This window comes from Barbus barbus, assembly GCF_936440315.1.
Source record: "Barbus barbus genome assembly, chromosome: 10".
Lineage (NCBI taxonomy): Eukaryota > Metazoa > Chordata > Actinopteri > Cypriniformes > Cyprinidae > Barbus > Barbus barbus.
In genome coordinates this window covers 25,144,755-25,159,341 of record NC_136738.1, presented here as the reverse complement: position 1 = coordinate 25,159,341, position 14,587 = coordinate 25,144,755, and the positions used below count along the sequence as shown (strand labels likewise).

The window sequence follows — 14,587 nt, the reverse complement described above, 5'->3', positions numbered from 1 at the left end:
GATCAGCTGTGTCCTGTTGCATTAATTCTTCAGATATTAAAAGCAGGAAATGTGTCGAATCGGTTATATCCATTACTTCTGCATTCTGAATCTTGTATTCGATGATGACACACACAAACCAGGATGAAGATGAGGGAGCTGACTTTGAGAGAAAAGCAAGCAATTTGGATGCTAAAAGAAAAGAGTAAGTCAATTAGAGCTCTAGAAAAAACAAAGGGCATGGAGAAATCAAGAGTTTGGAAACCACCAGCGACCAACAACGACCTGATCGGCTGAGAAAACAACAGTAGTTGATGACAGACAAATCATAAAAGCTGTGAAAATGAATCCTAAAAGACGTGTCTGTAAAATCACCAACAACTTTGTAAAGTTTGCAAAAAAGCACAAAGGTGGGCCAGAAGAGTTTTGGAACTGTGTTTATGGACCGATGAGACAAAGATGAACCTTTATCTAAGTGATGGGAAAGCAAAAATGTGGAGAAAAAAAGGGAACTGCAATGATCCCAAGCATACAGCCTTATCTGTAAAGCATGGTGGAGGTGGTGTCATGGCATGGGCATGCATGGCTGTCTCTGGAACAGGCCCTCTCAACTTTACTGATGACTTAATGTATGATGACAGTAGCAGAATGAATTTGGAAGGGTACAAAACCATCTTGCATACCAATATTCAAGAAAATGTCACCAGATTCATTGAGAAGTGCTTCATATTGCATCAGGACAATGACCCAAAACACCCTGCCAGTTCAATCAAGGAATTTATAAGGGCAAAGAAATGGAAAAGTCTTAGATTGCCCAAGTCAATCTCCAGATTTAAATCCGATTGCACATGAATTTCACCAGCTGAAGAGGAGAGTAAAGGCAGGAACTCCCCAAAACAAGCAACAATTGGAATTGGCTGCATTAAAGGCTGGGAAAGTATTTTAAAGGATGAGACCAAGAGTCTGGTGATGTCTATGGGTCACAGACTCACTGCTGTGATTGTGTGCAAGGGATCTGCAACTAAATAATAGGTTTTAATCTTTTATATCTGCCTTATGTTCAACTGTCCCAATACTTATGCTCACATTAATGAGTGGGATGAACTCTAAAAGTGCTGTTCTTTTTATTTGGTAAAACATGTATGTTTTGAAATGGCTAATAATAAAATGTGAAATTCTGTAGTTTTGTCTCATCTTCATCTTTTAATCATATTTGCAAATGTCTTGACTCCACAGCCAACAGAGCAATTTTGTCTTTACTGTTCCAATATTTATGGAGGGCACTGTATATATATTAAAATGTATTTTAAATAAATTTACTTGATGCTGAGTATACTATAAATACAATAACATTTATGTGGTTAATATAAAAAATGGTATACTTAGGGTCTGTTAAATTGAAACAACTAATTTTGTGCTTAATGCACATTAAATAAATTTTGGCATAAGATTTTTTTACTGGGGTAAAATAACACTGCACCAAACTGAACCAAGCGGCAAAGTCCTTCAGTCTGTTCCATTTTTTATGGTTTTTTTTTTTTTTTTTTATGGTTTTCTCATAGTATACAATCAAAATTAAAAATTAAAAACAAACTGACTTCCCTCCATCTACAGTATTCCTTTATGAAAAATACATTTTTAAACAACACAATGGTGACAAAACCGGGTTTTGTCAAGCTGTGCAAGCTAGAACAAATGTCTTGACAAAGTTTACTTTTCAAGATGTTTTTTTTAATGCCAGCAAAAGACACATTTCAAAAAATGACGTACTGGTAATAATAAATCACAATATACTAACTTAGCCTTGCCCAACCAGATCAAGAACTTTTAGATCAAGAACTCTCCACTTTATAATACAATTTTCAGAAATGGGACCATATCATAATATCCTTGTCAAATATGAAAGTAAATAATACCTTTCAGTTACTTAAAGGCACCAGGTGCACAGGCTGAACTTTGACCTCTCACCTCCTGCTGTGTGATGTCCATGATGCGCTCCAGGGTTAACTCCTCAAAGTACAGACGGTCACACTCATCAAAGTCCGTACTGACCGTCTCTGGGTTATGGTTCACCACCACTGTGCACTTGCCCATCTGTCTAAGGGCACGAATGCTTGACACCGCACACCAGTCAAACTCCACACTGCTGCCTGAGGGGGAGTAGAGCAAACCGCTGCCCTGACCCACTCTTGCACTAATTGCTCATTAAAACTAATCAATATAATACATGAACGGGTTGGTGAAATGAAAATCAGAGGATGATTAGGTAAAAAAGATTTGAACTCACCAATGTGATACGGACCACAACCCACAATCATGATACCATGATCCTTAAAATCCAAGTCATGTTCCTGTTTAGAAGGACAAACCAAAATTGGGTTCATCCTCACACATATACCACAAGCTCCAATCTTCATAATGAATTGTAAAATTTTATTTTATTTTATGTCACGTCATGTCACGAGTGCCAACTTCCGCAATGAATTTTAAAATTGTATTAATTTATTTTATTTACAGATTTATTTGTTTTGTTTTATTTTTATTTATACCACAAGCTCCAATTATTTTAATTATCCTGTTTAATTAATTTTTTCCTTTCCTTTTTAGAATTTAGGATTAAATTATGATTTTTTTTATCTTATTTTTCCCTTTTCAGCTTACATATTTATTTATTAAATCCACCTTATTTATTTTCTGTATTGTGCATTTAGGTACTCTAATGGTTTAGCAATACTGTAAATGTTAAGAATCATGCTAATAAAGCTTTCCCTCAGATTCCCGTGTACTAAAATTGTCTAGAAAAACACTGTGGAAAAGTCTAGACAGGGAACTAGAAAAAATGCACAATGCCTCAACCATAAAAGACCCTACATAAAGGTTGGACAGAGTGGTTTACCTGACCATGGTAAGTGCAATACAAATAATTGGTGGCTGCAGGGCATTCAGCAGCAAGTGTATCAATCTGAAAGTAAGCACAAGAAACATTTATTATGAAGCAAAGGTCAATATATTCATAAACAGATATTCTGGCAATGGGTTCAAACCTGTTTGACCCAAGGTCTGATGTTCTGGTTAAGCCTGAGCACCCAAGCTTCTCCCTCTGAGATGTTCAGACCCTGGCAAACCTGCCGGTCTGAGAAACCATCCATCTTTGCCTTCAGAAGTAGATCTCTCGGCACTGTGGCGCTGAGGATGGAAAATGGATTAAGAAACTCATTAAGAAATACAGCATGTGCTGACCCTAAAAATTAGCAGAATAATAACTATTTATTTCTCCGTACTGCTTGGATACATAGCGTTTTCTAAGCTGGTTTTTATTTTTATTTATTTAATTTTTTGGTAAATACATGCAAAATCATTAGAGGAAATTTTTTTTTTAAATAAATAGCAAACTGTGGACCTCTGATCATCAGAGAGTTCAAGCTTCAGTGTACATGGAAGGAACGAAAATCTCAACAAAACTAAAAAAATCCTGGCTAAAGATGCTTAATACTTATTTTTAAATCAATACAAAATTTGAACAAAGATCAAAGAGAACTGGAATCAAAACTTGTGAATTTTTCTTCCTTAACATTCATGTTTTATAAGCTCTGTATATACATAAAACAATTCAGGTGATTAAAACTCTTATCTATTCTCATGTAAAAAATAGCTCTAAAAACTCTTTAATGAATTTTCAAAAAATGTATACAGCAAGTCATCAGTATATGTACTGCTCCGGGTTTAAATCTGACCATTGTTTATTAACAAAGTAAAGAGCATTAAAACCAGCAAGAGTGTGAGACAGTAGAGTGTCAGTCGCAATGGACAGAGACAACCAGTCCTTACTATCCCACGCACCAAATGTGAGACTTCACTCCATACTGTGCTTAAAGAGGTCAGCGCTCACCTAAAAGTAGTCCATTGGTTAAATATCAGGAGTTGTAACTGAAAACCTGAAGGTTCAATCTTAGATTTTTGAGTCCTTAACTACAGAGCAAGCTCAAGATCAGGTTATGCTCTAGACCAGGGGCACTCAAGTTCAGAGGCCAAGCGGGCTGCATTCAAACCATAAATTGCATTCAAATGCAAAAATTGTAATAAAAATCATTATCTTTCAGCATGACGCAGGCCACAAAATTAATGCAGACTGGCCGCCTGTTGAGAACCCCGGCTCTAGACGGTGGCTATGTTTTTAAACTATACTCTGAGCAAGTGCTTTATCAGAATATGGCTTGAGTGAATCTGAGAAGTAGGCAAAGTACTGGAAATTGGTTGTCAGGAACAACCAGTCAATTATACACTTCAGTGGTCATTAAACAAAAATATATGACCGCACCTGAATTACACCTGACCAATCAGAATCAAGATCCTGTATAGTAATGCATTATGCATTAAGTTACACAATGATTTTGCATGATATTTTGATATTTATAGAACCATTAAAATATTTTGCATTGCAGCATTATTTTTATTACAACTAAACCTATTTTTATCCCAAATTGCCATAATTATAATGCATTCAGACATTTTTATTTTTTTGTAATACAGCCTGCAATGCAATGAATACTTATCAATAATAAGTAACTGAATAATTTCACAGTAATTTAATAAATCTAAGCATTACACTAATGAGAAAGACTTGTAATGTTCATTACAGTAATGAAATTTGTTAGCTATTTTATCAGTTATTGCTGCAATGCCATGAAATTAAATGCAATGCAATGCTATGCATTGCATTGAAATTAAATGAAATCAAATGAAATGGGCTTAATTTTCGTCAGGAAAAAAAAATTCATTATTTCCACAGATTTTGACAATGATTGGGACATGATCTTGACAAGTAATGTGATATTCACCCTCTTGTACTTTAATATATACAAGTTCACTCTGACTATCACCAATAATAATGTTTAAAAAAAAAAATACAGAAAAAAGTGGTGGTTAACTTTTTTAATTTTTGCTGCCGTTTAATTTTTACTTGTTAGTTTATCAAAGTTTGATGGTCAAGTGGTGTGCAGTTCTGTCTGTTAATATCAGTTATGAGTGTCTGAATGTAATAGCTCCTCTCTCACCTGTTATACTGACCCAGGAGCTGCTCCATCGCAGTAATGTGCTTCAGTTTGTGCAGGAACCACTTGTCTATGGCAGTGAGGTCATGGATCTGATCAATGGTCACACCACTGTGAAGGGCCTTGAGAAACAAAACAATCAACATAATGCCTCAAATCAGCATACGATACTAGAAATTGCATGAGCATAAACAGGCTTCTCTAATTAATGATTGTGATATACAAGAAATTGTTGGGTCATTGTTAAATGAGAAATAATGGCTCTTGATTGTTGGCTGTTAGCCTGTGGTGTCCCTTGAATACAGAGCAGAGCCCAATGAGCTGAAACTGGCTGTTGCCGTAGAGCTGTGGGGGCGACAGGGCTCCTGGCCAATCAGAACACAGCACTTAATAGCCTGTCTGCTTAATAAGAGGCATAACCTGCTCTGAATGAAATGATGTGCCTGGAGACTAACATCAAACTCCAGTACTACAAGCGAGACCAACCTTGAGAGTTATTGATGTCTCATGTCTTGATAGGATTTGCCCTATTATTCCTTAATAAATCTGCCGACATCAACGTGTTCATTTGACACTCACATGAGACTTTTTTTTCTTTTTGACGAAAAGTAGGCTGTTTTCTCTTTAGGCAGACAGGTAATTTAACTTTTTAATGAATGCCCAGGAGATACAGAGGGGTCTTGCATCAACCTGAAGGGGTTTATTTTGCTATAATGGCCCACTGACTGTACACTAGTAAGTAAATAAACGGACACAAAACATTGATTTAAATGTAAACAGAAAAATGAGAGGAAACAGTTCAATCAGAAACTAGGAAATCAGTGACAACAGGACAATTCTACACTTAGGTGGTCTTAAAAAACTAAAATATTTATATATATATTGCATTAAAGTTTTAAATTTAGTAAATTTCTATAGTACTATTAAATTGTATCTAGATCATTTTAGCTAAAACAGGGCACAGGAATGTATTACAAAATTAATAAATTATATAAACTACCTTTCAAAAGTGTACCTTCAGTAAGATGTTTTTAATGTTTCTGAGTATTTTTAATGTTTCTTAAATCGGGTTCACACTATAGGAGTTTTAAAATCCTAACCGATTATGAAATCTGGTTGCAGCACACACATAAGGAGAATTTTAGCAGATTATCTTCCCTCAAATCTTAAACATGCACACACTACAAGATTTTAAAATCGTGGCGCATCACACACTACAAGATATTAATAAGATTATCATGTCAGAGGGAGTGCCTCAAGTGATCTCACGCAGCAGATTGTCATTGATATTTCAGTAATGTTTAAATATAGCATGCTAGCAGCTTTCCGCACTCACCCAGTACATTCAAAACTGAAGCCATTTCACCCCAGTGCTTCTTCTCCTAATGGTTGTGATAAGTTTTTGACTCATTAAACGGACAGTCGTGTTACTACAAAACTTCAAGAAGCAGTTTCCTCCATCTCCACTATCCAACGGAGCCGTACAGCAGCTGTTTTGCAGTCGCACATTACTATTGTGAAAGTACTGACGTAATCATAGCCGTCATCATTCTGATTTTAAATCCTAAATATCAAACATGTTTTATATTAATTGGGGCGGCCCTGATTTGTGTGCGAGCAGATCGGGAGGTGCAAGATTCGATCTGTGAATGCCTCACATTACCAGATACTCTGCGCCGAACATCGAGACCGATCGTGGTGCTAGATAAGATTTTTGCTCTGATTCTCAGGAGGGGAAAATCGGGGCTAAATCGGGCTAAAACTCCTGTAGTGGGAACCAGGCTTTAGGCTAACCAAAGCTGTATTTATTTGACAAAAATACAGTAAAACAGTAATATATATTGTTAAAATTTTAAATAATCTATTTCAATATACTTTAAAATGTAATTTATTTCTGTAATGGTCAAGCTGAATTTTCATCAGCCATTACATTTACATTTACATTACTCTTACAGTTTACAGTTATTTGTATTATGCATATTGAGATATTTGCAACCTAATATTTTTGTGGAAACCATGAAACATTTTTCCAGGATTCTTTAATATTAAATTCAAAACTACAGCATTTATAAGTATTTTTACAGTAATTCTGATCAGTTTAATGCATCCTTGCTGCATAAAAGATAAAAGTATTAATTTCTTTAAAAATAAATAAAACACACTGACCCCAAACTTCTATATGGTAGAGTATACACACTAACTAACCTGGACACAAAGGGTTAGGAAAGATATAAAAACTGCTGCCTCATTAATTCATAAATCATGAGCCTGAATTAAACATGGCTGTTTTATTAATTCAAACCCAATCAGAATCTATCATCTAGACTCTAATGCACTTCTCTTAATGCTCTGAGTCACATACCTGGGCGAGGGAGAAGATACGAGTACTTGAAGGCAGGGAGAGCTCTCCTTGAAGGTCTCTCTGTTCTGCCCATGCTCTTTTCAGAGGCAGACGCGGAACAAAGCCGTCCACTGAGGGGTGGCACATCCGCAAAGCCTTCTGCATGCTCTCCTCAAAAGTTCGGCCAACTGCCATGACCTGTGAGGGGATGAAAATTAGAGGATGGAGACAGAAGTCTTTCTATTTCTGTAAATCAACAGCCCTGAATTAACTGTGATACTGACTTAAATAAAATTGTCAACGAAGAATCAAAATCATAATTTGGTCTTGGATTAGTTTTAATCTGCGTTAGAAAGCGGCAGTGTTCGATCGCCATGGCAACTCGCACCTCCCCAACACTTTTCATGGCACTGCCGATCTCCCGAGACATCCCGTGGAAGCGGTCCAGATCCCAGCGAGGTATTTTGGTAACAATATAATCCAAACTGGGCTCAAAACAGGCCGTGGTCTGCTCCGATACTGCGTTCTTTATGTCCGGCAGTGGGATGCCCAGTGCTAGTTTAGCAGCTACAAATGCTAGCGGATACCTAGTGAGAAAGAGTCAGAAAGTAGAGTAATGTTTTGTACAATAATACAACAACAGTAACTGCAGTTTATATTCATTAAAAATGAAAAATCTTTTAAATATCTAAACTGTTTCTCCTAGACAGCAATGACATTTCATGGAGAGCAAACTGTGACTTTTGTGATTTAATTTCCTCTTGAGTTTCAGAAAGATGTCAACAGTGTTTCAAACTCTGTTCCAGTTTGTGAAGATACCAAAAATGCTATATATTTCCAAGACCAAACTAAGCTTTTTGACATTTATTTATAACCTCTATTCTCTTACTGTATGTCAACCATTATCTAATTTGTGACTACTTGCATTTCGAATAAAGAATTAACAGCTGTTAAAAAAGAAAGTTAAAAATTTAATTAAGTACCTAAATTAATTATCTTAAATAAAATTACTTAAATTGTCCTCTTGAGATTTAGTAATGACTAATAAACCTGCCTCAGTACAGTTTAAAGAACAATGCTTTCCAAAATACCCTCCATAATGATTTTTAGGGGGGAAAAAAATAGTTCCACAAGGTATTAAAACTATTTTTGCCTCTTCACACTGATCTTTTTATAAGACAACAAAATCTGTTCAGTTTATTTCACACAATTTGTTTGTCTTCTTACAGAGTGTGTGGCATCAATGTTTTCAAAGGATATGGATTCATTTCACACTGAACAGACAGAGTGGTGGGTGGGTGTTTTTTAGAGTCTGGCTCTCAACATACACAGAACTTTGGCTGCAGTCAGTTCTCAATATTTTGGTGACGCAAAACCAGCGACAGTGTGAAACTGACACCTTTAGCCGATCACAGAGAAACGTCTGTTTTGCAGGTAAAGCTCTAAACAAGCCAAAGAATTTACTCTTAAATCTGTACCATACAGTGCTAAATAAACTCAAATACAATGCAGTGAGGTCCCTAAAGTCATAACTTAGCACCCGTAATGCTTGCACACATGCCTATATACTTTAAAAAATACTGATATATTATGATCTCACCCTGTGGCTTTGGACGCCAGTGCTGAGCTTCTGGAGAGGCGGGCATTCACCTCAATGATACAGTACTCCAGAGAGGACGGATGCAGGGCATACTGGATATTGCACTCTCCCACAATGCCCAGATGACGCACTACTTTAATAGCGGTCTCTCTCAGCATGTGGTACTCCTTGTTGGACAGAGTCTGGAAGGTGCAACCACAATGGAGTCACCTTTGGGATGACCAGAAAGGGCTATTAACTGAAGCTCTTGAGGATTTAACAATGCATGTCCTCATGCAATGTAACTGCTGTTTAAATTTATGGGTTATGAATATGGATGTGTATGTAGGGCTCAATGTCACAGATGATGAAAAGGAGACGAAAATCTTGTTTAGCCTGCATGTACCACTTTCTTAAAAATTAAATTTTTGATTTCATTTAAAAAAGAAAGAATGAAATAATTCTCAAAAACTGTTTTGATTTAATGACTACATTAAAACAGGTCAATTAATGTAACCATTGAGGTAAAAAGTACTAAAATGCTTTCCTTACACCCTGAATACATGAAAGTCTTGATCAATATTTTCAAAATGATTAATTATTTATTTTTTTCATTATCAATATAAGTGGAGTTTTCTTAATGGAAAATCAATTCCATTTGACAATCTAAACTAACCTCATAATATGTTATATTAATATAAAAAGATTTCATTAACGACTCAAATGTAAACATATTTAAAATATTATATTTAAAATGTGTATTTAATATATATATATATATATATATATATATATATATATATATATGTGTGTGTGTGGTGTCAAAATTAGCGCGTTAACGCATGCTATTAATTATTTTCAGATTAACGCGTTAAAAATATTTAACGCAATTAACGCAGGGGCGGGGCTAGGGTTGGCCACCCCATTCGCAACTGCTGCCTCTGTCTCTATTTTTCTTGTAAAGGATTGCGTTTATTTAGATGCAGAATGTCTGTATGACCACATGAAACGGGAGAAGTTTCAGACACGTGCTCTATATGTCGCCTCCACGCCAGACGCGAGTCAAACAAGCGCGTAAAAGATACTGTGCTCGTAGCGCGCACTTATGGCGTTCCGATCGGCTCTTTAATATGACTTTGCTCGGCTCTTTAATATGACTTTGCTACATGCACTCGTCTCAATGAACGTCTCACTCAACGTCTTATTTTTTTTTCTTTCTGCTATTTATTCCATTCATTTTAAGACGCAGACGTCACGCAGACGTCACGTAAATCACGCGTGGCAGTGAAGTGTCGAGTCAGACGTCACGCGTCATTCACGTGTGGCAGTGAAGTTATTAATTATTTTTTTCTCTAACACGTATTTAACACTCTACTCAACATGGCTCAGTGCAGTGTGCCAGCGGTTGCGATCGGTTCTTTAATATGACTTTGCAACATGCACTCGTCTCAATGAACGTGACACTTGCGTCTGTCTTATAACGTGATGTCTGCGTCTGTGATTTATATATAGGATATTGTGTGTGTGTTGTTTAACCCACATTTTGAGGGCCAAATGCCCCCACAAAGATAGAAATATGAAGAAACAAACTTGATATAGGCTATTGCATTTTTATAGCTTATTGTTGGGGTTGTTATTGTGTTTTTTTATATAGTTTTAAAAGGCCTAGGCTACAGCACTTTGGTAGACTAGAAAACAGACAACTCGATCGCGTTTTCTGTAGATCCTTTAAATAGAAGAATAGAATTGAAAAATAGGCTACTATTTTTTATATATAAGTCACCTGTGGTGAAAAAAAAAACGACTGTAAACTTTTTTTTAAATAGTTTGTAAACTATTATTTGACTTTTGTTTATGACGTTTTGCCCCTTTATTAAACATTTAGTTAAATGTTAGTTAAATCAGCCCAAATGTTTACAACTACTCTTTTGTGTTGGTCAAGAGACTCCTAGTGGTGAATAGTAGGCTAGGCTACATGATTTCTTGATAAGTAGGCTATCTGTGCATATGTTGACAAGAAACAATGGCAAACAAATATTTTAACATGAACATTTGTGTAAATTCATTACTATTTGGAATAAAAGCTATACAGGTAAAATCACTTAATTAAATACAACTGAAGATCAGTGGGAAAAAATAATAAAGAATGAGTGAGTGGAATGTGCTGGAAACCGCCCTTGCAGCAGACTATGGCAGACGCAGACGTCACGTTCGGCAGACGCAGACGTCACGTTCGGCACACGAACGAGTGATGTGGCAGACGCAGACGAGACGTTCGGCAGACGCAGACGAGACGTTCGGCAGACGCAGACGTCACGTTCATTGAGACGAGTGCATGTAGCAAAGTCATATTAAAGAGCCGATCGGAACGCCATACGCACTCTTCAAATACACGCACAAAGGTGCCGGTGCGCGCTGTAGCCTATATCATTTCATATCATACAGCGAAAGAAACTACGTGCATGCAATGTCGTAGTTATGCCGTCAGTTAAGGCATGAAGTTACCAAAAAGGTGATTAAAGCTGCCTTAAACTGTGTGCATGCATGCAATAGCCTATGTTATATATGCGTCACATTTAAGTACATGTCTCTGAAATGGTTTTAAAAACTGTCCTGAGGCACCCTAGCACTGTCTCCCTCATCTAAAATACCCAATTCAACTCATCCGCTCATTAGTTGAGACTTTCAGACCTGAAGTGAGTCAGAAAATGTAAAGAGATTTGTGAGAAAAAAAGATGCATGTCAGATCCCCATCACCTTCAGCAGCAGCAGCTTTTAAAGCAATAGCAGGCAAATAAATTAATAACCAGCTGCTGTGATGTCCATTAATCCAAGAACAAAAGAAAAAAGAGGAATCAATAACTTTTATAGTTTTAAGGGGTTCATCTATATTTAATTTAGAATTTAGTGTTTGGCAAGTATTAATTTTCTGTATATTTCTGCTGAAGGGCACAGGTAGCTAAATATGTCATTTATTATAATGGGTTCATGTGAAGATTGTTTTAAGTTCACTTAAATTAGACGTTAAGTCTAATAAATGTTAAAATTGATAGCTCTCAATTATACTGTAATGCTGAATGGCTACAGTCAATGGTTAAATATTCAGGGGGCAAAAATTTTTTTTTAATAGAAACATCAGTAGTATTGATATCAGTGATGCTGGCCTTCAATCATGAAAAAGATACCATTAAAGAAATATTAAAAATATACTGTCTTTATGTTGTTTGTACATTGTACATTTGAAGATTGTTTATTTAAAAACTTGAATGTTAGGTGGGGTTAAGCGTAATTAATCACGATTAATTTTAGAAAAATGTGTGATTAATTAGGAAAAAACTTTAATCGATTGACAGCACTAATATATATATATATATATATAGTTTTGTCACATTACTCAGAAAATAAAGAGGTAAGGTTTATTTTTTGCTTTATTTACATGTGTGTGTGTGTATATATATATATATATATATATATATATATATATATATATATATATATATATATATAATAATTAAAACAAAAATAAAACTAACAAAACAATGAGCATAACATTACTAACCTGCAAGCAAGATTGTGTTCTACATAGACAGTAGGGTACCTGTATGGATGCCCAGAGGGTGAAAGTTCTCCATATTGCAGACAGTGACACAGTTATCAGCAACATCTTTAACCACCTCATATTCCACTACCTTCCAGCCCAGCAGGGACTTTTCCACCAGGATCTGCCTGCTCATGGCCAGGGCCTGTAACAGAACAGAACGAACAAGGGTGAATGGACTTAACACACTTTCATCATGCCAAACCATGGCGAAAGCAGTCATATCAAGAGGAATCAAATTTTCCTTGATCTTCTTGAGATAAAAGACTGTGCTATGAACACATACCATAGCTTTCAGAACTCAGCTGCATACCCAGTGAAAAAAAGAGCATTTATTGAGACTTTAAGCTACAAAAATGCAGGTTTGTTGATGAATGAAGCAGCTAAAAATTCTATTGGACCCGACAGCCAAAAAAAAATAAAAAAATGTATTTCTTAAAAGCATTTATATAATGTGAAAAAAATGTCCATTACAAAACAATAGTTAAAAATATTTGGCACAAAAAAAACTAATATGTGGACTTATATATATTTTTATTGTTTATAAAATATTTAAATATTTAAGTATATCTCAAACATTAAACAATCTTTAATAAACTCTCTTTGTTCAGGAACAAACATAAAGCTTTCTTGCCCTCTACCTGATCATAAAGCAGACAGCTTTTAAATTCAGAGCATCAGCATTAATGGAACGAATTAACATCACTTTATTTCATGTTTTACAGTGCTTACCTTGCGAGCAGTGTCCTCTAGCTTCTCTTTATTAGCACACAGTCCTGAGCCAAGGCCACCCAGGGCATAAGCTGATCTCAACATGACAGGGTAGCCAATCTCATCTGCTGCCTTCAAGGCATCTGCCACCTTTCACACAAAAATGGTCATCAGTACATTATCACCAACAAATATCTAGTCAAACAGTGTCCAAACGTACCATCTACAATGAAAGGTTTTTGGAATCACAACTTTGAGAAGTGCCACATTTTGCAAAAATCCATCTCACTGTTTTAACAGCAATACTGGGAGCAATCTTTTCGTTGATCTCCATTAGTTTATTTGAAAAAAGTTGCCGGTCCTCAGTGGCCATAATGGACTCCACAGGTGTGCCCAAAACTTGCACTCCATACTTCTGCAGGACGCCACTCTGAAAGAGCTCCACCCCTGAAACAATGGACAGGAACATAATGCACCATCAGTCGAGCCTTTCAGTGTTGGTGAATTTGGTAAAGTTTGATGCTGAATGCTCACCACAGTTGAGAGCCGTCTGTCCTCCCATGGAGAGCAGGATCCCGTCAGGTTGCTCTACTTTGATCACCTCCGTTACAAACTCAGGAGTGATGGGAAGGAAGTACACAGAGTCTGCCTGCTTGGTGCCAACCTTGTTAGTCTGTACCGAGGCAATGTTGGGGTTAATCAGCACAGTTTGTAGGTTTTCCTCCTGTAGACAGAAACAAGAAATAAGAAACACTGCTGTGAGCAAGAACACCTGTACTGTGGCTTCAAGTAGGTCAGTGGTTCTCAAACTGTGGTACACGATACGATTCTGTAAAATATAAAACTCTTTTCTGGAAAAAGTTACAATTAAAAATATATATAAATAAATAATAACAACAGCAAACAATCTTAAAAATATTTGAAAAAGTGAACTACATATACTATACACTATATACATATAGTGAACACACATTTATGTGGTTATTGTTACCTAAAACTATTTTTTTTAACAATTTTATTGAATTCAAGCTGAAATAAAATTACAATATAATTAAATTACACAAATAATAAAATAAAATTTGGAAATTTTGCCTGGGCAGCTATTTGAAATGTTTAATTACTAAAACTGCTAAAACAAAAACAAAAATGTTAGTAATAAAAATAAATTGAAGCTAAAACAAAATATAATAAAAAAGAATGACAAAAGAACACAACAAAATTACTAAAACTGAAAGTAAAAATAAAATGAAAACTGAAAATAAAGAAAATAAAAAATTACTAAATACTTTATTAGTATATGAATAATACTAAAATAACACTTACAAAGA

The 14,587-nt window shown here is 35.7% G+C and overlaps 1 pseudogene across 1 annotated transcript in view; it reads right to left on the bottom strand.

The window, feature by feature from the left end:
• LOC306875651 (carbamoyl-phosphate synthase [ammonia], mitochondrial-like) overlaps positions 1-14,587 on the bottom strand; it is a 47,843-nt pseudogene that overhangs the window by 31,012 nt on the left and 2,244 nt on the right. Inside the window, exons 6-17 of the transcript in view lie at positions 13,794-13,983; positions 13,549-13,706; positions 13,281-13,409; positions 12,549-12,693; positions 8,972-9,181; positions 7,760-7,958; positions 7,393-7,569; positions 5,034-5,152; positions 3,024-3,165; positions 2,876-2,941; positions 2,267-2,330; positions 1,948-2,129 (exon numbers count right to left, since the gene is read on the bottom strand). The product of the transcript in view is annotated as a carbamoyl-phosphate synthase [ammonia], mitochondrial-like (transcript). The remainder of the gene's footprint in view (positions 1-1,947; positions 2,130-2,266; positions 2,331-2,875; positions 2,942-3,023; positions 3,166-5,033; positions 5,153-7,392; positions 7,570-7,759; positions 7,959-8,971; positions 9,182-12,548; positions 12,694-13,280; positions 13,410-13,548; positions 13,707-13,793; positions 13,984-14,587) is intronic.